At 42.5% G+C, this 24,824-nt stretch overlaps 1 protein-coding gene across 7 annotated transcripts in view; it reads right to left on the bottom strand.

Annotated features, from left to right (window-relative positions):
• Positions 1-24,824, bottom strand: part of TCF7L2 (transcription factor 7 like 2) — a 169,459-nt gene that overhangs the window by 42,987 nt on the left and 101,648 nt on the right. The window lies entirely within an intron of this gene.

The following is a 24,824-nucleotide window of genomic DNA, read 5'->3' as shown; positions in this document are numbered from 1 at the left end:
TAAGAGAGCTGAAAGAATTCTATCCAAAGTCCCCTATTGCTACGTATGCATTATTAAAGAAAAGCCACCTCCACGCTTTAGATATCCCTTTTTCTCCTTCTTTGTCACTTGTTCTCTCCCGATTTCTTTCCCATGTTCATTCTATAAATCCTTGTAGTGCAGTTGCACAGATTATTTTAAAACCACCTGCATCTCTAAAATTGCACCAACTAATAATAAGGTCTTTCTACATTTATGAATGGCAAAAGGAGATTTCATATTTAGGGATGAACATACAGCAACCTTCAAAGCTAAGAAAAAAAACTCCATCCGTGATAGTTAAAATGTACATTTTAAATACATGCAGCATATTTTCCTGTAATAGATATTGATTATTTTCTTCATTGTTAATAATATTTTATAAACATCTTCTAATTTTTCACCTGAATTTGTCAACAAGTATTCAATGTTTAAATAAATTTGATCTGAAAACATCAATAATTTGATTTTTCAGCTGACAGAGTTTCTCAAAAAAATCTATTACAGAAGTTTCACGACTTGATTTTGGATGGAAGAATCACACAAATGGCTCGGTTATCTTACCCACGCTATGTGTGAACACACAGCTATCCTCCTCCTTCTCCTGAAAGCTGCACTTGCAGGATTTTTCTTTTCTGCTTTTTAAAAAACAGAATTTGCTAAGGTATCTTATTTAGTGCAGAATATTTTATCTTACATCACCTGAAAAATCCACTCTCTATTACATTTTCAATTACTAAGATGCAGTCAAATTGTGTACATTTAAACTGAGAGGTGTTCCTCGGTTCTGTGCCTGCAACTAACCAAGAAAGAAAATAAGAACTCTAAATTTGTCTCTTCCTTTCTACTTTTTGAGACGCAAATATGGTAGCATCTTTAGCTGTGCAAAGTTGAAAAGGAACAATATTTTAATTGATTCCCAGAATAATTTTTTTTTAAATTCAGCCAGTGTGTTTTCCCAATTTTACTTTAATAAATTTCGATAGTAATACCTTTTGTGGATTTTTTTTTTTAATGTTGATACTCACTTAACCTACTTGCAATTCTAAAGAAGTCAACACTTGATTGTGACAATGTTCAAAAGAATTTCCTATGCCACAAGCACAGTAAAAACTTTCACCAATTAGTGCGGGAAAAAAGGAGGGAAAAGCCAGAGCGCTGGTGCTCAAAGAGCCAGGCCTTGCGGCAAAGCTGTCATGTCGAGTGGATTGATCAACAGGACCGCAATTTCTAATGGCATGTTGTCATGAAAAGTCAGCCACGGGGAGCCACCTGCTTTACTCCTCCTAGACAGCTAGCGAAAGGAAGGGGAGAAAAAAAAAAAAACAACCCACCCCGCTCTGTACCTAGTTCTGCCAGTCCCTTTTGCTAACAATTTTGGTAAGGGTCTCCTGATTTTTATTCAATAGGAATATGTCAAATCTCCAACCGTATTATCCAGCCTCTAAGATTAGAGTGGCACAGAAGGCTGATGCTCTTTTTTTTGGGGGGGGGGAGAACGGGGGGAGAGGGAAAAGAGGATGAAAAAAAATTATCTCTATCCCCCAAATGCTTCTCAGATCAGAAAATACATCCGTCACATCTCTAAACCAACAAAGTTTGTCAACGGCTTACAAGGTACATCTAAGACATTCTGCAAGTCAAGAACAACACAGAGCGTAGACCTTCTGTGCGTGGCTTTATTTCAGCACCACCCTCCTTCACCCTCGCTGAATCATGAAAGCCTGCATTTGATGTGCGGTAGTTGCTTTGTTTCAATTTAGTTTACCTCTAAAACTTTCTGGATCGGCTCATTTATCCCAGGATCACGGCATCGTTCAGTCCTGGAAACCTCTCTTAGCTGGCATGGCCAACATTTACGAATGAATTGCACAGGCAATTGTGCAAAACGCTGTGCTGAAGACAAAGATAACAGCTTCCTTGTTTTGCTGTTGGAATATTTACTCGTGCTTGATGGAACATAATTAATACTCCAAGAACTTCCACCAACTTACCATTGAATAACAGTGCCAAATAAATATCTGTCTTAATCACTCTCCAGGAATGTACTAGTGTCGTTTTAACCCATGGTTTCCATTCCCACCACTCAAAAGATGTGGAGATTTCCCACTTCTAACACATACGAAAGCTAAATATGCTACTTTCATTCTGTTGTGTCTCACAGAATGTACTGCAATTGCTGAAGGAATTAAAGCCTAGTTAAAAACATACTCTTACACTACACTGTAAGAGAAAACGGAAACATTGGACTTGGCAAAATCTGTTTGGAAACCTGTGACAATTTTTAAGCTTTTTTTTAAACATACGTTTTTGTTGATTGTTGGAACATACATTTAGTTTTGTTTCAATTGTCCAAAAGATTACACGTTTCATACCTGTTTGCTTAAGAGGGTCCAAACCAAAACTGTAATGTGGACTAATTGCCAATTTTGGTGATTTTTTTGGGAAACAAACCAGAAAATTTGGGGGGAAAATTTTCCAACAACCCTCATCTATGTACAAAAGAAAAAAGTCAAATAAAAGTTAAAGAACTTTTAAGTTCATGAAACCAAACCCCACTTGGCATGCAAATCACGTACTGTAACCTTTTATCGGCGCAGCCTCTGGTCTCATCAGTCGATGAAATTCTCAGCCCGCGGCAACAGCTTAGCCGAGGGACGCAGACCAATGAGAAAATATTCATTGTGTTAGCATTTCAAATGGCGAGAAAGGAAGAAGAAGCGCTAACTGATCACTGCCCGTGGAATTAATTGGATATTCCAAGAATAATGTCTCTCACTGAAGATCCTTGGAGGCTGAACGCTAGTAGAGACCACATTTTGTGCGGCGCCTTCAAAAAGAGACCGCTTGGGGGTAGTGGACATATTAGGGTTTTAGCGCATTTCCCTAAAGGCCAGAAAATAATCAGATTCACTGAACCAAACTCGGCTAATCCATTCCATAATTATACACACAAATCCAATAAACTTTGTCACATTACTGGAAAATTAAACTATTACAGTGAAGCCTTTTGCTACTTTGAAAAAAGTTTGAATTCCCGTTTTATCCAAGGAAAAAAAGGTGGAAAAACCACCTCGGCGAGAGTCAGAAGTTTTGGAGGTTGCACATGCAGGCGTACACGCTCACATAGATGCACATGCACTGGAGCCCAGAGGAAGAGTAATGCTTAGCTGTAGTCTTCTGTTATGCTTAACGCCCAGGTAGGTGTCCCACAGCTTCCTTCCTTTATACGGAGGGGATTTGCGTTTCAGCTTTATTGCACATAGCCCAAGCATATGCAATGACCCTGTCCAATATTAGTACAGCTTTCCTTAAGACACATCTTAATCTAACCTTTTCAAGACTCTTTTGCTTTCAGACTCAAAACAGCATAAAAAATGAGCATTGTTGTGGAGTGCTGAGAGATTGAACCAAGGCTCTGGCTTGGTCCAAAGCAGTAGCCCTCTGGATAAACAGCTGCTTCTGCAACTAGATAAGCTCCATAGACCAAAAGGTAAGAGGGGAGGGAGGAAAAGAAAGAAAGAAAGAAGGAGAGGGGAAAAAAGGGAAGAAGAAAAAAATGAGATTAGGAACCTTCCCAAATGTTGCATCTTTCCTATCGACCGCTGGCCTAGCGTGAGGTGTCAATTTTGACTCCAAAGAGAGCACACGAATTCGCAGCGGTCCCATTATGCGGTCTCTGTGCTCATTGTAAATTCTGTCAACGAAGTCAATCTTATTAACTTCCGCACTGGTTCACACATGACATTTTCTTCAATTTTCTTGCTGACATCAAAAACATCAATTAGCAGCCCGAAAATAGGAAGGAACGAATGACAGAGCCTGATAACGTCAACTATTTGAAGCCAAGGGTAAATCTATTCTCCAGTTCTGAATGCGTTCATTACAATTGCATTTTCAAAGAAGACCTCCAAATAGCAAAGAAAATTAAATTTATCATCTAGAAATGCCTAGAAATTGTTTTTTTAATCCTATGTCTATCTCTCAATCCCAGAGTGTAATACAAAGTATCGCAATTCAGTTTTATGATAACATGCCACAACTTTAATAGAAAGTTTATAAAATATGCAGCCCTTGCCATACTTCCTATCACATAACAACTACAAGGGGTGAGAAAAAAATTTGTCCAACAGATTGTACCGTTGCCTTGTCTGCTCCATCAGTTCTCATAGGCTGGGACAGCACTTAGACACACACATGCGCGCGCTCTCCCGGTACATGCACACACATCTCCCCCCCTTCCATCCATGCTTGTGAAGAATTTATGAGCTATGCAATATCCAGTGACTTTAAAACCCCAGCAAGCACTACATTACCAAGCGTGCAGGGGAAAGGCGCGCGCCAGAGCTGCCTCGCATTTGCATTCGCCCAACTCTTTTCATGTTTCAGAGAAAACAAACCCAACTCCCTGCCCGGGAAAGCAAAGGGAAAGTCCAACCAAAGACTTGACGCGAACTGTCAAGCGCCAAGAACATGCATTCAATCAGCTGCCAGAACTTCCGCTCACTGAACTCTCGCCCTCTTTTCATTTTATTGACATTTTCAAAAATAAATACATAAAAATAACCTCCCCGTAACACAGAAACAAGACACCCGTGTCAACACAACATGGTCCATTTGCTGTGCTCAGCAACAAGTTTCAAGAGAAAGGTAAGCGTGTTTAATACGAGGCAAAAAAAATCGTAAGGCAATAAACCTGGGTTTGTGGTCTTTAAAGAAGCCCTGGCTTGCTTTATTTATTTATTTATTTATTTCCTTCACCGCTGTGCCTGCTTTGTGAGCCACTGTTTCATGCTTGTATTACATCTCCTAGGGAGTGAATAAAAGCAAGTTTAGTGGTGACCAAAGACACTCACTCGGACTTAATGCAAACAGAAAGAGCAGCTACACCACGATAAACAGATCACATTCCTTCAGCCCACTGATTTTTTGATCTTTTGACATTTTTTAGTTCCTTCCTTGTCTTTTCCTCAATGTCACAAAAGACAAAATGTCTCGGCAATTGATGGCTGGGGTATCTATTAGCTTTCAAGCCACCTTTTTTTTTTTTCCCCCTAGCCCTGGCTAAGAAAGCACAAAACAGAAAGCTGAGAACTGTCAAGGAAACAAATTGTGGGAATCATCTAATTTAATGGGCTCATCATATTCTGGGATTTTGGCTTTTCCACATCTGATCTGTCTGGTAAGCAGCTGGAAGGTGAAAAGGGGGAAGGAAAAAAAGGTTACATTGAACGGATTTCTGTAAATTTATTTTGCTACATGGAAACAAACTGGAGAAGACAGAGGGGAGGAAAACAGGAGGAGAGCTCCTGGGAGGTTTGGTGCGGTGCCTCCGTGTCTTTCGCGGTGTTTTCCTGCCCGCGCACAGAAGCGAACCCGGTGCAGAACGAGCGTCTCAGCTCAGCCGTGCTTGGGGGGATGCTGGACATGAAACAGAGGCTACTGGAGCCTGGAAAACTTGTACAATTATTTTGGAGCAGAAGAGAAAAAATAATCGTGAGAGTCTGATGACTGATGGTGAATCTGCCTGCTTTTTGTTTTGTTTTGTTTTCAAAATTTCATTTTGGACATTTTACTGTTTGCCACAACCCTTGCCAATGCTGAGCAGAATGAAGGTGAAGCGCAGCTTGTGTTTTACCTCCTATCATTTACAGCAGATGACTGTAACTTGTTCTTAGAAGATTTTTTTGGTTTAGGCAAATGAGTAATTAGTCACAAACCAAAACTGTTTAAAACAAAAGCAAATCAGATTGAAACACACAATGAAACAGTCATTATTTAACAACAATAATAAGTAAAATGTAAAAAAAATTCTAGGCAAACTATAAATCTTCAGAAGATAATTATGCAAAAATTCTCAGCGACTATTTGTGTTTGGTTTGGAATGCAAAACCTGTAAAAAAAACACCAGAGAAAGTGCTTCTTTTGATTTTACAAGATACCATAAAGCAAAGAAGTGAGTGGCACAAGAAAGATGAATTATTTTACAAGCAAATCTACCAGTGTCATTCAAGGAACAGACACTTTAAGCACAGAAGGGAGTGTAAAACAGAATGAATTTGTCCTTCGACAGCTTTTTTTATGTTGTTTTGCATTTGAAATTTCTAGGAATCTGCCTTTTCAAGTTAGGGCCTGATCCTGGTAATCAACTGTAAATGGGAGAGTTTTTTGCTTGAGAAAGGACTTCAGAGTCTCTGACTGCATTCAATCAAGTCTGCTGGACCACAGGCAGGGAACACAGTTTTGTCTTTTTTATCAAATTCATATGTCTGACAAGAATTGACTCATTTTTGCCAGCAATGTTGCTATTTATCTTGATGTTGAAATTGCATCCACTTGGCAGAATAGAGATAAGGAAACTTGACTAAAAAGAAAGAAAAGGGTAGTATCTGTTAAGTGTAAAATATTTTCTCCAAAATATCATGAATCACTAAATTATTTCTTCTAAAACATGAAATATTGTACTGCATGCCAGGAATAAGCTTCTTTTCCCCTCTTTAAATAAGTTCGAGTTCAACTCAAAGAAGCAGGTGCATATTCTGAAATCTTTATCAGCTTAAAAAAAATTGAGGGAAAAGAAATCTGGAGAGGAGCTAGCTCAGCTTCTGCAAAAGCACACCTTAACTTTGCTGCTTATAAGAAAAGTTGATCGGTGCTCAGGTAAACCCCTGGGCTTGAAAAGAAGAAACAGATTTTACAAAACACCCCTTCTATTTTATTTTCCCTCGTCATTTCAGTCCGGAAATCCCAGCGATCATCCCTGCTATTCATGTGTTGATATTATCAGAGGTTTATAAAAAAAACATGTCTGATGAATTAAAACATGTGACTGGCCAACAGCAGCAGCCCAACTGACCACAGGTTAGCGAGGGGGATGAACTATGGTTATGTTTTTTTAAACCCCACGCTGTCCTTGGAACGGAGGCTGCATTCGGCGCCATTAGATACAGCTACGGTGCTCTTGATCTATTATTTACAAAGAAAAACCCTTCACTACTTAAGTGGCCCCTTCTACTTCAGCCTTCAATTTCAGCTGCATCAAACAACCTGGGGGGGGGATGAGAAAGGAGAGGGGGGAAAACTTGAGTTCATAATGTAATTCTATGCAAGAGAAAATTATACTTGAGTAGAGAAAATACAGAATGCCTGGAATAAGGTTTGGCATCCAAACTGCAAACCTATCAGCTTCCTGAAAAACTGAAATTATAATAATCTTAGTTTTTAATAAAACTATGTGGGGTTTTAAGGAATTTATACACAGGTGCACAAAACAATTTAGCTCTTCTTTTAAAAGTAAGATGAAAGACTGAATGCGAATTGCAGGACTCCTCATTGTAAAAAAATCACCATATTTCATTAAAATATAATTTTGCATTAAATTCTGTAATTATCAAGACTATTCTTTAAGTCATACTGCATTCAATCTAATTAGAAAGCTTAGATCTCACCTTTGTACTGAACTTTCAACTCTCTGATGCCAATTAGAAACTATTTTAAATGAATTTCCCAATTAAACTGACTCCTGTGATCAATTCTGACAGAAGATAAAACCCAGAATTTTCAGGGAGGGGAAAAAAAAAGGAAAAAAAGAGAAGCATAGAGATGTACAGCCTATCTGTATTTCTGAAAATATTTTGAATGGTTTTTGCATCCTTATTGTGATGAATATCTCATCTCCTGTGCCTGAAACATCCTCTCAGAAATAGCTTATATCAAAAGTGTTTAAACTGCAATTAGTATTGTTTCATTATTCAGCACGTTTCCATTTGCAATAAATATCTTGTTTTATTATACTCTGTATTTGGTTCTCATGTAATAAACTATCACATTAGATGAATTATAAATGTAAACTATTAACAGTTTAGATTCTTTTAAGTTGTTATCAATTTCAGGCTTTTGACAGCTTAAAGGAAATTCTGTAAACATACCTCCTCTCTAGAAAACGGCTTCTATAAAGCCAAGAGCCACCTTACAATTAATAAATGGCTGTATTCTCCTTTTGTGGAGAACAAAATTAACTGAAGTTTCCCATATAAAAGACCATATAATTAGCATTAGTAAAACGTGGCGAGATATTCCGACAGCCTAATTATATCAATGAGTCATCTAACTCTGCTGTTTGTATCAATTCAATTTATCTTCATTTCAGTCAGAGCAGCCTGACGGATAGGTATCATTAGAGGTGACAAAGGCTCCCGCTGCAGAGAAGCGAAGGACAAGGCGATATCCCAGATAAGGCAGCCCCAGACCTTCCGACGCGGCGGAGCTGGAAATGACTCCTTGTACACACATCGCTGCCTCCACTAAGGGTGCCTACAAGTTATCATTAGGCACATTCATTGTTAAAGACTAACCAGGTCAGTGTTTCTGATCAGGTTGCAAATTAGACCAATTGAAGTGCTCTTAACCTACAGACTGGTGTCAGTAAGGACCTAACGGTGCTGAAGCTACATAGTAATGTGCACGGGCACACCACCATTACTGCACATTTCATGCTGAACACAAACAGATTTAAGCAAAACGATTGGGGAGGGATGTGTATAGAGAATACAAATTACACAGCGACATAATGCTGTTGTTTTAGTGCCATTTTGTTGCAAAACAATTGCTCATCAGCGAACATATTAACCAAAAGTGCAGACTTGGGCAACGAGAGCATTAGAGGTGCAGATAAACATGTCATTATAAAGCCAAGGAACCAACATGCATTTCTATTTCAAATTATAATCCTGCTGGCTTTCCATATAATAGTTAAATAATAGTTTTCAGAAATACAAATGATGGCTAAATGAGGGGTTTAAAGACTGATCTAACATGAGCATTATACTTGGCTGAAAAAGCTGATGTTGGGAAGGAGGGGGGAAGAGTAAAATCGTTTCACTTCCCACACTTACTGTTTTCTCCTCCATTCTATTTTCCTGCATGAATTCTAGCAGTGAGGGTTGCATCCTGCCTGCTCCTGTCCGTGGGGCATGGCACACTAGTGAAACCAAACCCACGGAGCACCAACACATAGAAAATACCTGCATGAAGTTATGCTTCTGCTTTTCATGTAGTAAACCAGCATGCAAGGCACTCATCTGAAGCACGCAAGCTATCAGTGCTTCCCTGTTTGACTACTACATGTTGGATAAAATGGGCATTGTTTTTGATGGGCTATTAAAGGATTTTTATTTGGAGAGCTTCCTCCCAAGTTGGATCCTCACAGTTAATAAGTGTAGGCTTGAAAGTTGAAAGGATATAGCCAAAATATTCAAAAACACACAAGAAAAAAATCACACAGGATGCATAAGGTTGTGCAATATAGCAATTCACTAAACAAGTTTGGTACATGAATTTAGGAGCTTGGTGTTGCTTTAAAAAAAAAAATACATCCCCATCAGCAAACAAGAGAGATCTCCACACCAGTGTCAATCATATATTTTCTAATCACTGCACAGAAGTAGGGACAACATACAAAGAGCATGTCCATTAATCAATATGCAAAGAATACATCGTCTCAAGAGTATGTATTTATGGTTATAAGTTAAGATGATTATGCAGCATGAATTTCTGAGCTGGGAAACTCTTTATCAGCTAACAAATGGCAAGCAAACCTCAATTTAGAGCCATGTGCAGTTATGTCCTTAAAGCTACTTAAAGAATTCAAGGAGAATTAAGCTGAAATGAGTGACAAGGTGGAGAGGACACGGGACATTGCATGACAAGCAGTGACCAGCTGGAGCATTTCAGGTCAGCTGATAAGAAAACGGTACAAATTGTCTGACCTGGGTCATTACAACTGATAAATGCAAGGAAATAATAACCTTGTACGTGCATTCAAAGCTGTCCTGGGGTTACTGTAATACCCTGGGTTGGTCTCTATTGGGTGGACAATTAGTACACCAGAGAGCCCAGCACAACCCACAGGAGGAGCCCCTCAGCTGGGATCCAAACCCCCAGAGTTTGGGTGGTGCTGGAGAAGATTAGATTTGGAGACATCAAGAAGGACTTCTAGTATTCACTCCACACTCCCAAACTGATGAGTAATAGCAATTTTTCTCTCAACAGCACTTTCTTTGTATGAGCACACTCACTGCAAGTTTAAAAAAATGGAACAACCACAACTCCAAATAAAACACAGAACAGAAGAAGAAGGAAATTAGTAAGTGTCTTGTTAATTAAAAAAATAATTAAGTAAAAGCTTTTCAGACAACCTGACTCAAATTCTGAATGAGCTGCTTCGCAGTTTAGAATCCAAGCCAGAGGATGGTTACAAGCTAAAAACAAGTGTTATTACAGACTACTATCTAGACATGGGCCAAACTAAACAAGGCTTTGAAGATCTCCAGACAACGCTCTGAATGGGAACCTGATCCAAATTCTACCACTTGTTTTCATCTCAGATTCAACTCAAAACCAGACAAACCTGGATGCTTTAACATGCACTACTACATTTTTTTTTTACTCAGAACACAATGAACACAAATACACACAAGCCAAAATAAACCAGGGAGCCAGGATCTGGAAAAGTAACCTGAAAAGTGAAATAAAGACTGGGATGGATCTTTTTTGAAGCAGTCCTCCAGAAAAGGACTGCACACACACACACACACACACACACACACACACACTGCATTATCTGTCTACAAGACTGTGTGTGCTGTCAATTGCTATTACATATCTGAACTTGCAGCAGCAAACGTCAGTGGCTCTTACATAACTTACACTTATTTCAGCCTTATTTTTCATGTGTTTACAAACATGGCCTCTAACTTTGGGTCTGGGGTGAAATATAGCTGCGCAGCATGTGTTTCTAGAAATACTCCATTATTGTAAAAAATGTTGAAATAAATTAAAATGAATGTGTTTGGGGTCTCTGGTGAGATAAGGCTCTTAAAGTGTTCCAAAAACTGGCATAACCTGGATTACAACCCTTTTTCTATGGAGAAGAGAGGCAATACCACTCGCTTGCATCACACCTGAGCACAGAGCTGGACGGACTATCTCCCAGAAAAGACACAGTTCTTGGCATTCCTGCTGATGCTGTTTCCACACTCAGGAAGCATGGAGGCACTCTAGAGCTAGAAGTTGTCCAACAGCAAAGGCTCTAAGTAGCAGCTCTCCTTGAGAGGGTGGCATTGCCAAAGGTCCTTCTTCCTCCTCAAGCCACCTCCTAGAGGTGAGAATTTTCTCATCTTAAAGAAACTCATCTTCACAAGACTTCTGCCAGGTAGGGAAGGCCACTGTCCCCAATTTACAGGAAGGACATGACATGGGGAAGACCGTGTAATTTACTTCATTTGTCCATCAGTGGGGCAGGATCCTGAACCCACATCTGGAGCTAACCTCCCAGGAGCCATTCTGTAAAAGTAATTATGTGTCTGACCTCAAACAAATAGTAGGAACTCACTGTTTAAAAATTCATTCTCTCTCCTCTTATCATGGAAATAACAAGGTATAACGAGACTCAGCCATGGGCAGCTGAATGCAGTTATTTCTGCAGAGGGATAAAGCTTTGAACCTTAACTGATGTGTAATAGTTAAATATGGTCACAACCCCAGTCGCTATCCCAGAACAACCTAATGTCCTCTTTCTTCCCATTTCCTCCCCCCACCAAAAGTCCAATTGTTATGAGGGGATAGAGATTAATGATATTCGTACTAGAATAACAGCTACAGGGGGAAAAGCAAGCAAATATATTACAGGACCCAAATTACAGTAGTAAGAAAATACATCGTACTGTGATGTAGAGATATAAATGAATTAATCCTGACATCTGTTTCTTTTGCAGAGGAATTAGTCATAGTTTGAAGCTGACCTTGCAAGAAGCATGCAAGGTGATCTACTAAAAATGGATAGCCCTCTTCCCTGTCATGGAGATAATACTCTTCAACCTCCCAAACCGCACACTACAAGGTGTTCAGCAAAGGTCACCCCACTTTGTACACTGAAACTGAGAGCTACTGGACAGTCTGTGCATTTGATCCAGATCATCCAAAGGTCAGATAGGTACCCTGAGTCCTAGCTCAGTACAGCCCATAGCAGTAGCACAGTAGATTGCCAGTCAGTTTTTCTCTAAATTTTGATTTATTTTTTTTTTCCCCTGATCTTATAAGAATGTTTTATCTGCAACTGTCACAACGTGCAAGAGATTACCATCACAAAAGCTATTTTCATCTGGTCAGGTGGCTTTTTTTCACAACACATCATGGTGCTTCCTGGCATTAAGACACTTGTCAAATCATCTTTGTGGCACATTTCCAGACTTAAAAACCAAATCTTCATGCACAAGTTTGGGCCAATAGTTAAAAGGCAAACAAAGCCAGTGATCCTAGCAGGTTACAATGCTCTTGCCATATGCTTCCCTTCAGGCTCACATTTTCTGCAAGACGTGAACTAGTGTCAGTAAGCTAGAACTGCTGATTGCATGCTAAGATTAATACAAGTATTGAGGAACTTTGTGCCTCCATTGTGTTTCACCAATATTTTTAAAGAAAATACATTAGCATGGAAGGAAATGTGGTTCCTGCATAAACAGTAGAGCTATTTTTCAGAAAGACTTTAGAATCAGACACACATTGCATGCTTGAAAAATAAACCCACACTCAATAGGCTTTTCTTAGTGAGCCCCAATGTCTTAAAAGGACAAAGAAATCCTGGTTTTAATGAACTCCCTGAGTAAGTTTTTACATAATATATTTTAAAAAGTGAATAAACCTGTTTTAACGTGATAGCTTCCGTAGGGCTCAAGAGACATTCTAGTCTATTGTGTTGGTGGATTAACTCTATTCAGCAAGGAAGAGGATACCAACATGTTCTATTATGCCCAACAACTGCAGAGATCTGCACGAGTGAATGCTGTGCTCACACGTGTGTGCTGAATCATCAAATGCCCTTTCCAGCGAGAATCTGTATCTCCAACTTCCAGATTTTGCTGTGCAAGTTACTTAAGCCTCGTTGCTGTGCAATGCAAGTCACCCTAGTGGAGACTCCTTGCTCAAAGGATGTTCACAGCCCCCGGGGTGCTGCTGGAGGGAACAGCCACAGTGCAGGACACAGCCACGCTGCTGCCTGCCCTGCACCTCCACCACGCGTTAGGAAACCTCAAGCACTGGCATCCAACCTGAACTGCCACATTCTCCCAAACTCTCACAGCCCAGAAATAGGGGAAAGCCCCTTCTCCCTGGAGTGGGATGGGGGCCCTCCAGCAGATCCATGGCGCAGAGGGCAGCCAGCAGCAATGCTTCAGGGGGCCCCGGTTAGATGCACTGGATGATCCACGCTGCAGCCCAGCACTTGCCTGACAGCTCTACTTTTGGTTAAACTGCATTTTTTGGTTTGCAAATGTGGGAAGTGGGAATACTTTGGGTGAAACCTGGCCCCAACTAAGAATGAGCAGCTTTGCAACCCATTTTCCCTGAGGGCAGCATTTTGCTCACTTTTTTTTAAGTCAACACCAGGCAGAACACGAAGTAAAGTATTCCTCTTTGCATTTCACAGAAGAAGGTATTCAAATACTGGAGGCTATCAAAAAGAAGAAAAACTTTGTTTCCGTGTGCCTTCACTAACAGACTGAATTTAAAAACAATTAGAAATGCTGCAAAAAAGAAATTAAATTTAAAAATCCTAGCATATAAAGAGATTAGGCTTATACTATACGTGGCAGAGTTGCCCCAGCCTGAGATTTTTGTCGACAATTCTTGATATTTGGTCTATTTAGCTTCTGGGCTTCACCTTCTGCTTCCTCGGTGTGAGCAAAAGAAAATCTTTTATTCTTTTACAGATGGGGTTTTAAGAGGAGGCTGTTGATTTCAATCAGTCGTAGACCTTTACCCTGTAATACAGTCCTCAACGCAAAGCCCTGTGTCCTTCTATTTACGTAAAAGACTCCCATGCTATGGGGCCCCACAGAAGGCTCAAATATCCACAAAGAAAATACCTAGGAATGACTCTTCCTACAGCTGATGTGGTAGAAATCCTTCCACCTGCAAAGACACGCTTTTGTGCACTGTCTCCCTCTGAGATGGGCTGTGTGAAACCACAAAAATGCAGCTCCAACGGCACAAGCTCCATCTGCACTATTAAGGCTAATCCAGCATTCCTAGACTGTGGTGCGAGACATTCCCAGTATAGACCTGCTCCAGCAGCACTCTGCCAGTGAGTTAAGTACTCTAAAACCATAACTCATCTCATGTTTCCCCGGCAGCCGCGCCAGGTCAGGCGATCCCGGCTGCTCTCCCGCGCCTTGCCCTCCTCGCCTGCGTCCTGGCCGTGCAGCTGGTGGCCAGCACACTCGGTGAGCTGGACACTGGGACCGACCCCAGCCAGGGCCACCAGCCTGAGGGCTTTGAGAGTGGCTATTTTTAACTCAGAGCCCTTCTCTGATTTGGTCTCCCAGCCACGGCAGTAGAGATGGGAGTATGGTTTATAACCCACTTGAGTAGGTCCAACCATGGGCAACAGCCCAGGTCTGCCCATCTCTAGGATTCACACCACAGCACATCTGATCCCACAGTGAAACAGTTTGGGAAGCTAAATCCACACACTGAAAAAAACAAAACTAGAAAAGATAAAGAAGAAAAAAGGAAGCCCTCCTCTGCCAAGTTATCTGTCACTACAGCTTTTTGAGTTAGCTAACAGGAGTCAGAAAGACCAGCACTGGGTGGGGAGAAATGCTGCAGAGCCATGGTGAGGCCATTCCATTCAGCTGCTTCAGCCTGATGCTGTATCAGCCATATCCCAGAGACAATCTGCATGGGGGGGTGACTGCTGAAGCTGGCATGGGCACTGAAAGAAAAGCTTGTCAAGCTCTACCCTTGGAGCACACACAATTTAAACTGGAGAAAGCAAGCTTCAGCCAGCATGGCTTCACAACGTTTTGCCCTCCAGTGAGCAAAATCAACCATATCATCAAAAGCGCAGTTTTGCTGGCATAATTGCATTTACGGAATCACCAGGGATTTTGCCTGAACAGCTACAGCAGTGTGGAAAAAAACCCAAAACCAAACACACACTTCATCAATATCCTTGACCAATGTAGCTGTGTTGGCAAAACTCTTCAGAGCAGCCCTGGCCTGCATTACTATCACAAATCATATCAGAAAAAGTATTTTTCTCCTGCTTAGTTTAAGCTCTGCAGTTCATGCAGTACAAACTAACTTGTTTTCACTTCTGCTTGTATTCAATCCCCATTTTTTATAGGTTTGCAGACCTTAAAGATTTCAAATACTGCAGGGGGAGAGTTTAAAACCAAATGCCTTCTCCTTGAATGGGCTTTGTAAATGTAATTTTTCATAAAAAGGAGAGGGAATCCTGCCTGTGAAAAAATTCTGTTAATAATAGGAATTCTCCTTACCAAGTAAGCAGTCGGGTTTCTATAACCAATATATAGGTAGAGGTAGCTGCTGGTTAGCAATGGTGAACCTACAGCCTTACACAAGCAGCCTAATTTGGTCCCCCGCAATCAGCAACTCTGTCTCCTAGTCAATGGTGATAGACCCCTGCTAGGATGACAAAAATAAACATAAAATTTAAAAATTGTCTCCTCAGGTGTTGCTGGGAAAATGGCTTTGGGAGAGACAAGTCAGCTGGTGGGCTGCAAGGCGAGGAACGAGCAGAGGTAAATGTGTGAGGATGATGTCCCTCACAAGAACAAGCACAGGAGGCAGCAGCCACTGGCTGGACTACAGGCATGTGTGTTGTCACCTGGAGGTGTCACTTACTGGGTGACCCAAACTGTTCCATACCCTCACACTAAAATTCAGATGACTCCTGCAAGCTTCTTTCTTTATGGCTGCTGCTGAAGGGCTGGAGCATGCTCGGCCTGTGGCTGCTGAGCCCCACCACATCCCTCACTCTGCAAAGCAAGAGACTCGGCGTGCTCACAGTGACACCACAGCAGGCCCCTCGCTGCCCTGCCAGCATCCACACACCCCTGGGCAGCTGCTCCAACCTTTGCTGCCTGCCCCAGGACCATGGAGGCTCCACAGAGAGTTTCCAGGCACACCTGAGTACTTTGGTGTCTTTTGGCTGGCAAAGGACAGAGCCCCATGGCCGCACCAGCCCTGAGCCCCCTCCAGCTGCCATCCAAAGGGCAAACTTTGGAAAATGCTCCGTCCAGAAACAACAGCACTCTCACTCCCCTGAACCTTTTGTGCCTTTTTTTGTCCCAGTTACTGGGGGAATTCACATGAGAAGAGCAACTCTGTTTCATAAAGGTGAACTGCAAGTTTGAAAACCAGAGGTCTTAAAGAGATAGAACAGGCAATAGAAAATGAACACAGGTTTAAGATTGCCTCTCCATAATTTTACAACTGTAAAATATTAAGAACTCTCTTTCTGCTTTGCAGCTGGCAAATCCAGAGTTAAGGGTAAGACTGCTTGATGTGTGGCTTTTGTTTTTTTTTCCTTTTAAATCACCTTTTTTAAATCACTTCTCTGTTGCAGAGGAGCCTGAATTCAGAGTGTGGAGGATACTTCTACAAAGTATAGCCTCCATTTACTAGTATGGGGAAAAAGAGTGAAAAGGATTCTGTTAGGTTTCTTGAAAGCATCAGTGTTTTCACCAAGCAACTCAATATTAATTAAACACCCTGTAGAGCAGAGAACATCAGCTCTAACTCAATACCTCCAACAATTCACACTGGGTTGATTTAAGAGGTTGTCACTTCTACCCCTTTCCCGGGGGCTGACACCTTCATTGGGATGGCAGAAAACAACATGTGCCCATGTGTGAACTGCAGTGCTCTGCTCCCCAACACACTGACAGTGGTTTAAGGTCACCACCAGAGTTAGCACCCATCCTGCTCCACATTCTCTCCTGCTTCATGGAGGGCCAGGACAGGCAGTTCCAGTGCCAGCTCCTGGGTCAAGGCCCTGAAACTCATGGTTTGTTCTTCCTGTGGTGTCTGCAAATTACAAGATTATCCATCCTTCCTGGCTGGAAAGTGCCAACCATTTGGGCTTTCTGTAAGTTAGCCCAGTAGCTTTTTAACCACATTGTTTGAGTGCTCCCCACAAGACAATCCTACAAATATGCAGCAAGAGCTACAACATCAACTACAGGCACCAGGCTGCAGCATGGACCTTCAACCAGCAAATCCTCCAGGCCTTGTTATTTATCCAAGACAAAACAATAAATAGTGGTGGCTTAAAACTATTGGAAGAACATAGTCTGATTCTGAATGGCCATTTTTGGGACTAATTTGCCACCTCTGCATCTCAGATACAGAGGCAGCTGTTGGAATAAGGGACCAGAGCAGCGTCCAGGCAGTCACACGTGAGCTGGGATGACATCCACTGGCACTGCAGAGCAGAATGGGCTCAGGGTCCCAGACACATGGACTGCCCCTCGTGCCTCTGTCCTGGGCCGCTCTAATACAAAACAGACACAATTTTCACCCACATTGTGACTGCTCCATGCAGAACCAACACAGCAGCTCCCAAGCACTGCAATACCAGGCTCCACTTGAATGAAGATGAACTCAATCAGCTCTTGGCCCCTTCTGTACCTCCTTCCTCACGCAATGCTATTTCTCACCACTGTGACTGAGGACAAGCCATGAGAACAACTTAAACCATGGCCCTGTTTGGATGATTAATGTTTTCCTAACATGAGGAGCTAACCAGAAGCAGATATATCACCTAAAGCTGGAGGAAGATGGCCACAGCCCTATGCCCAGTCAGGGAGCTCTCCAGGGAAAGCACTTCTGGGAAGCATTCCTCCAGCCCAGACTCTGCTAAGAGTGGTTTCTCTCCTTGCTGTGAATGTCTCTTGTGGCCACACAGGCAAAGCCAAGACAAAGCCAAGCCCTTGGCTCCTTTTATTTTTGCTCTCTTGGCACCTTCGTGCTGGCTGGGCACAACCAGCAGGGGAGTTTTCTTTCAAGGCACCATCACAGCAGCCCCAGCATCCCAGAATAGCTGCACAGATGACATCCTGACTCAGCCCAGATGGATGTGTGCAGGAAAACTGACAATCAAAGCTGATGCAGAAATATAAGAAGTCTGAAGAAAAATATTCCAGACTGCCACAGCTTGCTTTTCAGAATGTAAATACATGTTTAATGCATCCTAGGACTTGCCAGGAGGGCTGCAAAGGAGATGTCAATGATCCTGGTCTAAAAAGCCATGGTTATAGAGACAGAGCTGTGCTCTCAGCATGCTCACCAGAAGCTGGTAACAGAACTGGGAGGTCTCATCCAATTTTAGCATCTACCCACCCCAGTACACACAGAAGTTTCTTTCTCCCCTCACTGTCTTCTCAACCCTTCCTTCCACTTGTGACCATAACTTCAGGCACAGAGGGACAAGGTTGTCACCAGTGTGATGCTGGCTTCCCACAAGACCCCTGCAGCTTCCAGCAAAGGGCATTTCTCCGGTAACAGGCCTTGCCCACCAGAAGTTAAATTTTAAAAAAAGAAACCTAAGCATAAAACCCGCCTCAAAAAAAATCCCTAACCGAATGAACCATCCCAACAAAGCCAGAATCAAATTAAATCTTTCCCCAGACAATGGATTAGTGGACAGAAGTGATGAAGAAATTCTCCAACTCATCTACTGATCTGTAGAGGAGGAAGTGACCTCTGTAGCTCACACTGATGAAGTTAACCCAGCAGATAGTCCCACTATCCAGAGAAAAGCTACCATTAAGCAAGATGACAACTATTCCCATTTATCATTTCCACTACCCTGAAAGGATTTAAGCACAAACACCTGTCAAACATGGGTATTGGACCTACTTAAACTAAAGAGCCATAAGCCATAAGCTAAGAGGACACAAACCCTAGAACTCAATTAAAATTAAATAAGGAATTACGCATAGAAAAATATGGTCAGCAGCTATTCAGAATGGTGAGCTGAGACCTACCAGGACAGTCTTTCTATGCCCCAACTCTGCCACTACCTTAGCTCTAGGACATGAAGGAACTTTCACACTTACAACCTCTTCTACAAACTTATTCAAGATGCTCAATGACAGAAGTGTTACTGAGAGGAAGGAAAGAAAAACCTTTTGTCTACCAACACGTTGCACCAATACTGCACTCAGACCCAAGTTTCAATTCCAACTCCAACCCTAACATGTACTTAAATGCTAGACCTATGAGTGCCAGGAGACCACTGTACAACACTGCATAGGTTTTTCACTAAAGCTCAGAACTTATTCTAGTGACAGGGTGCAAACAGGAATTATTCTGAGAGTTCTGCTCCGTGCACACCGTCCCACTGATCCCCCAACATAATGCAGGAAAATGCATCCAGGATTCCTCTGTTCATCAGAAAGTAAGACCAAACAATATCTGATTATTAAAAAATGGTCAATAATAAGTGCTCCAGCAACATTTTTAATTTGTTGTAAGTATCTCCACAAACTTATAACCTTAGGACAGCAGCTAAAATTCACTCTAAGCAAGTGCTTTGGCTTGAAGACTGATTGTCCTGTCTGCAGAAATGAAATTTGCCTCATTATAAAAACAGCACATAAGCCTCAAAACCAAATTAATAGTTTTTTTGGTAAATGCTGTGGTCATCTCCACAGCAACTAACATGCTGTGAGCTGAGCTGAAAAAGTGATTATTTGTGAGAGGAGCAGAAAGTATATCAGCAACCATGTATATGGGGTAGATGCAAAGCCTCTGTACTTTGGGATTTTTTCCTCCTTTCCCTTGGCAATGCACAAGCTACACAGTTGTGTATACACATGTACTAGAGGACAAACAGATGCTCACACTCACCATTCACTTTGCAAAGTGCTGCATATTGTACATCAAGTTTTGAATTTTAAAACCCACAAAATACTGGTTAAAATCTTCTACATATTATTTTCTCAAACATGCCAGACCCCCTTCATGGTTTTGGATGTGGGTGTGGATATCTACAAATGACTCACCATCGCTGGCCTGGAAGCATGCAGGGATGGACCATGCAGGGAGGAGCAGGAGGTCCTTCCCTGCACAAGGAAGCCTTCCTCAGGCTCCCACTCACCCTCAAAATGACAGTTCCAAAGCCCCTGCCTCTTGCCAACTCAAACCAGACATTGATTTTCCAGAACCCAGTATCTGGTTTTGAGGCAAGGTCTGAATTAACCAGGCAGATGAAAATAAAAACGCAGTAAGGTATCAGGAGGTTGTCAATCCAAACCATGCATCCTTGGCAGGATGGCTTTTGGCTTGGGTGATGAGGGCCTACAGAATGCAGGAGCAAAAAGGAAGATGTGCTACTTTTAAACAACTTAATTTCCTGTCAATATCCAGCTACTGGTGAGATGAATTTTCAGATGTGGGATGTCACGAGTACCCCGAATTCCTGTTTCCTAAAGCACATCAGAGTGCCTCACCAGGGCTGACCATTCTCTTCAGAGATCATGGAGCAAATTCACAGTAGGTTTAAAATTAGTCACACTCTGTGTGGCCAATGATATAGTTTATTTTTGGCAACAGTGTGATATTCACAAGCATCACTTAATTCTACTGCCTGGGTAGGAGAACTGAGGCATGGAGCGAGGTGGGCTCTGGTCCAAGGTCATGCAGACAGTTGGTGCAGCATAATTCCAAGACACCTTTTAATTACTGAAGCCACTTTTGACTTTCTGAAGCCCCTTACTCAAGTAGCTGGGGGCTCAGGAAGGGGCTGCTCTTCTGCTCTGCTTGTCCTCTGCTGAGGACATTCATGCCACCATATCAAGTAGGATTCAAGCACAAGCCACTGCTGTCCTGCATTAGCTTCCCTCCATGCCTCTTCCCCTGGAAAAGACACAGGGGGAAAGAAGGAGCCTTAATGATGCCCAGGGGGTGCCAACAAGTTTAACTACAGAGAGTCATTTTTGTTAATGGAATTCTGGCTGATACAGTTTGAGTAAGGAGGATGAGAGAATCTTTCACTGTGTTTTTCTAAAGCAAATATTTGGTGCTTTCATCTTCCAGTGCTTTAACATGCAATCTGTCACCAAAAAAAACCCATTTACGTGGGAGTTCATGGAAAATATATCATGTTTCAGACGGCAATTGAAGAACAGGGGGTATCCATTGCACTGCTCAGAAATGTAATTCATGGAAACTGGGTTGCAAACCACACAGCTAGTTATTATCCCATCTGCAGGTGTGACAACACACCTTAATACTGATGTTTCACACTTGCCACCACCATCTTCCACCACCACCATCACTGAATAAGATGGGACAAAGGGTAACAAAAGTTTTCATCATCACTTGTCCAAGGGTCCTCATCAACTTCCCACCCTTTCATTTAAAAAGTGATTATTTTTAAACAATAAACACCCTGATTCCCCAGTGCAATCCATAGCTCTCTCTCTGGGGTGCCAACCCCACGCTGTCAACTACCTGGAGCACCTCACACACCTGTCAGCAATTCATACCATCGTAATAAAGCCAGGCAAAGAATCCTACAACCAAGCACACTTCTCCAGGGCTTTGTTTTTCCTGGCTGGGAACACCAAGAATATCATGCACATATTTGAGCTGCTCCACCTAGTCATTATCCCAAGGGAAAAGGACAGCCACACTTCTGGTATGCAGAGCCACACAACCAGCACAAACACAAGCTCCTCTTGGCTGAGCTGCCTGGAGATTGCTGTGATTTGCAACTGACCCATCGCCAGCCAGCTCCATGGCCACCCTGGTCGTGGCTCCCATTCTCCGCCTGCTTTTGGCACGGCGACGGCTGAGCCTGGGGTTTTTGTCAAGTTCCCTCCCCCTCCTATTTCGCTTTGTGCCTGGCCAGACTCCTGCCTTCCTCTGCGCCACCAGCAAGCAGCATCAATGGGGCGAGCGGAAGGAAGGAGGGCACCGCGCGCTTGGCGGTCGCGGGGCGCAGCCGCCGCGTGGAAACGCTTCCAACGGCGTGGGGGTGGCACCAAGGGGGACACAGAGAGGGCTGGCTGCACCTTGGCCATCGCTGATCTGCTAATGTGGCGTGGAAAATCACTGGAGTCGCTAAGTGACATGCAAACAAGCCAAGGGATTTATTATTTTTCCCCTTGCCTTTACCACCCAGCTAAAAAAAGGTCAAAAAAGAGTCCTTGTACAAACCCAACAGTTTTCTTCACAAAACTCACAGTGTCCTACTTGCAGCTGACTAATTTCTTTTGTAGTGGATTTAACACTTGACCAAAGCTAGCTCTGAGAGTGGACTTGCAACAGGCTGTTACATAGAATTTGGTGGTTGTACGATTAAGAATAATCTATGGGGGTCTTCCACTTGTATTTTTAGATAACGGAGGCTGCTTTTGCACCGTAGCTGCACAGAGGCCAACCACTTCTATTACTGAAAGAACAAGGTTAAGTGACACACCCGAAGTCAAAAAGGGCAACAACCTCCTTGATTTGTAGTCTGCTGTTTTAATACTCAAGACAATCCTTTCCAACTTGCAACATTTCCATTTCCAGATGGAAAATTGCTTCCCTCTTACAACACAGAAATCAGAAACAACATTAAATCAGCTGCTGTTATTTTCTTCAGTCTCCTTTATTCACCTCTACTTTTCTTCCCTTTCCTTGGCTTATACACTGGGATCAATTATCTAAATTTCTTGCTCAGCTGAAGTTGCAGTTCTCCAGTCATTACAAAGAGAGGAATTAGATTACAGAGGAATTTACCTGCTGGAAACTGCCATTACCTTGCCAAGCAGAGCAGACGGCAGAAGTTTTGTACCACGCTCACTCAAGCATGTCCAGCCCACCGTGTCAGTGTTGCTCATTCACCCTGCTCTGGGGATGAGGCACCTACTGGGTTTCCATCTTCTGTCACTTAAAATCCCTCCTCTCCCTAATCCAAACCAAACCTTCTTATCGAGGGTTCTTATTCCCTGATGTGGACAGCAATAAGTCTTAACCTACGCAAGGCACAAAAGTTCTTTTATTGCTGTTACTTCCTATCTGGCTGTCTCCAGGGTGGCCCTGGGGTTTCCACAAGCCCAGGGGACATGTTGCTGTTTAAGCACCATGCACCCACCATGTGCTGGCCAGGGACATCTGCACCAACATCCCACTCAGGGGCTGGGCCAGGCTCTGGACTCATGTTGCACTGTCCAGTCTGGCTGTGCTGCTGCTTGCTGTCATCACTGCTGGTTTCCTCATCTCCCTCTAAGCTGGAAATGTATCTCCAAAAAGAACCAGGGGGGTCATCCCAGCCACATCCACAAACAAGCTGTGTTCACTGGCAAGAAGGAAATCAAAACATCTGCTCTCCCCCTCCCAGCCAGCAACCAACTCACTTCTATCTTCAAGCCATGTTTGTCCTTTCCTGGCCACAAGTGCCCATCAGCTTTTTCCTGCCTGCTGTGAGGAGCAGGTTTCCTCACCTGTCACTTCAGCTCGTTGTAAGCAGAAGCCTGATCTGAAAGCCACCAGCAGTGATGACACGCTCAAACGAGCGTCGGCTGATTGAAGGCCCTTGTCATCACCCTTGACCCCAATCCTGTAGATCATGTTAAATCCAGTATTATCTCCCTGCAAACTTTGTTTTCTTGAGAGGCAGAAGAATGACACCAGAGCCTGGACCCGAGGGGCTGAGTGAAGAGCCTGTCAGGCAGAAACTGGCTGGAGATTGGAGAGCAGGATGAAGAGGCTGAGTGCCACTGACATCTTTTCTCATCCTTCCTTCTCTCTCCTCTAATGAAGAATTTTTTTAGGGATTAAAATTAAATAAAACAATAAATCAGAACTTGTACTTTGCAAAAGAAAAATAAGTCTTGTGTGAACTAAGTGTTCCCCTGTTGTTCTTCACTGGAAAAGTGCTCTTAGTACTGGATTCAATGAACCCTTCTACTTTAGCACAACACAAGCAGGTACTCCTATTTACAAGTGCATTTACCCCCTGAGGTAAGACACAGCCCTGATTCCAAAGAGCCAGGTGTGATGCATCTCCTCCCCTTGGGTTATCCCACTGCCCATCACAGCTGGGGTTGACCTGCCTCCAAGATGGGCACCTAAGTCCCATCCTCACTGAGCTATCTACAGACACCATGAGATGCTCTCCTCCCATCTCACCTGACTACTCCCTGAGAGACCTGGATGGGTTAAAAGCAAGACACAAGAGATTGCTTCCATGTGGAAACAACTTTGCCTCTACTACTCTGCCAAACATGAAGTTTTAAATAGGCCTTGGGTAGAAATGACAGCATGCCTGAAGGTATGTGAGGCCTGTATAGAACACGCACAAGAATAGGATAAGCAGGGGGAAAGAAAAAGCCTTAGGTTTATATGCTGCTTCTTAACAGAAACAGAGCTTTAGTAAGTTATTTGCCTGCAAAGATTCACAAATTCATAAAAGGTCCTCTTGAAACATGTAAACCACAGTCCAACACAGAAAAGGCAGGTGTTGAAGTGCTATGTAGAAGTGAGGTCATAGTTATATTATTGGACCTGAAAAATGGAAAAGTCATTGTATGACTAAAGGATTAGGAGTGGGCCCAGTAAGTGCTGAACTTTGTATCCTGGCTTATGAAGAGCCATCTCAACCAGGAAAGCCACACAGCTGAGGTGGTGGATTAAAGTCTTAACCTGTTCAGCAACAAAACCAGCAGTAATAACATGACAGGAAAGAATTGCCATCACACAAAAATTCATGCTCGGAAATTATGAGCTGTATTTAAAATCTATTTAATGATTTAAAAGAATGACACATTTTACCAGGTTTATGGGATTTCATTGTATGAGTTTAAGAGACTTGGATTGGATCTGTTAATTCCATATAAGTCATGTTGTCTATAAAGTAGCTGGTATGTCAGCAATGTGCTCTGGTTTAGCTATGTCTGGTGAGATTTCACATACAGTGCTTATTAAAAAAAAAAAAAAAGGCAAGCATG

This window comes from Melospiza georgiana, chromosome 8, assembly GCF_028018845.1.
Source record: "Melospiza georgiana isolate bMelGeo1 chromosome 8, bMelGeo1.pri, whole genome shotgun sequence".
Lineage (NCBI taxonomy): Eukaryota > Metazoa > Chordata > Aves > Passeriformes > Passerellidae > Melospiza > Melospiza georgiana.
This window is presented reverse-complemented; position numbering and strand designations above follow the sequence as displayed.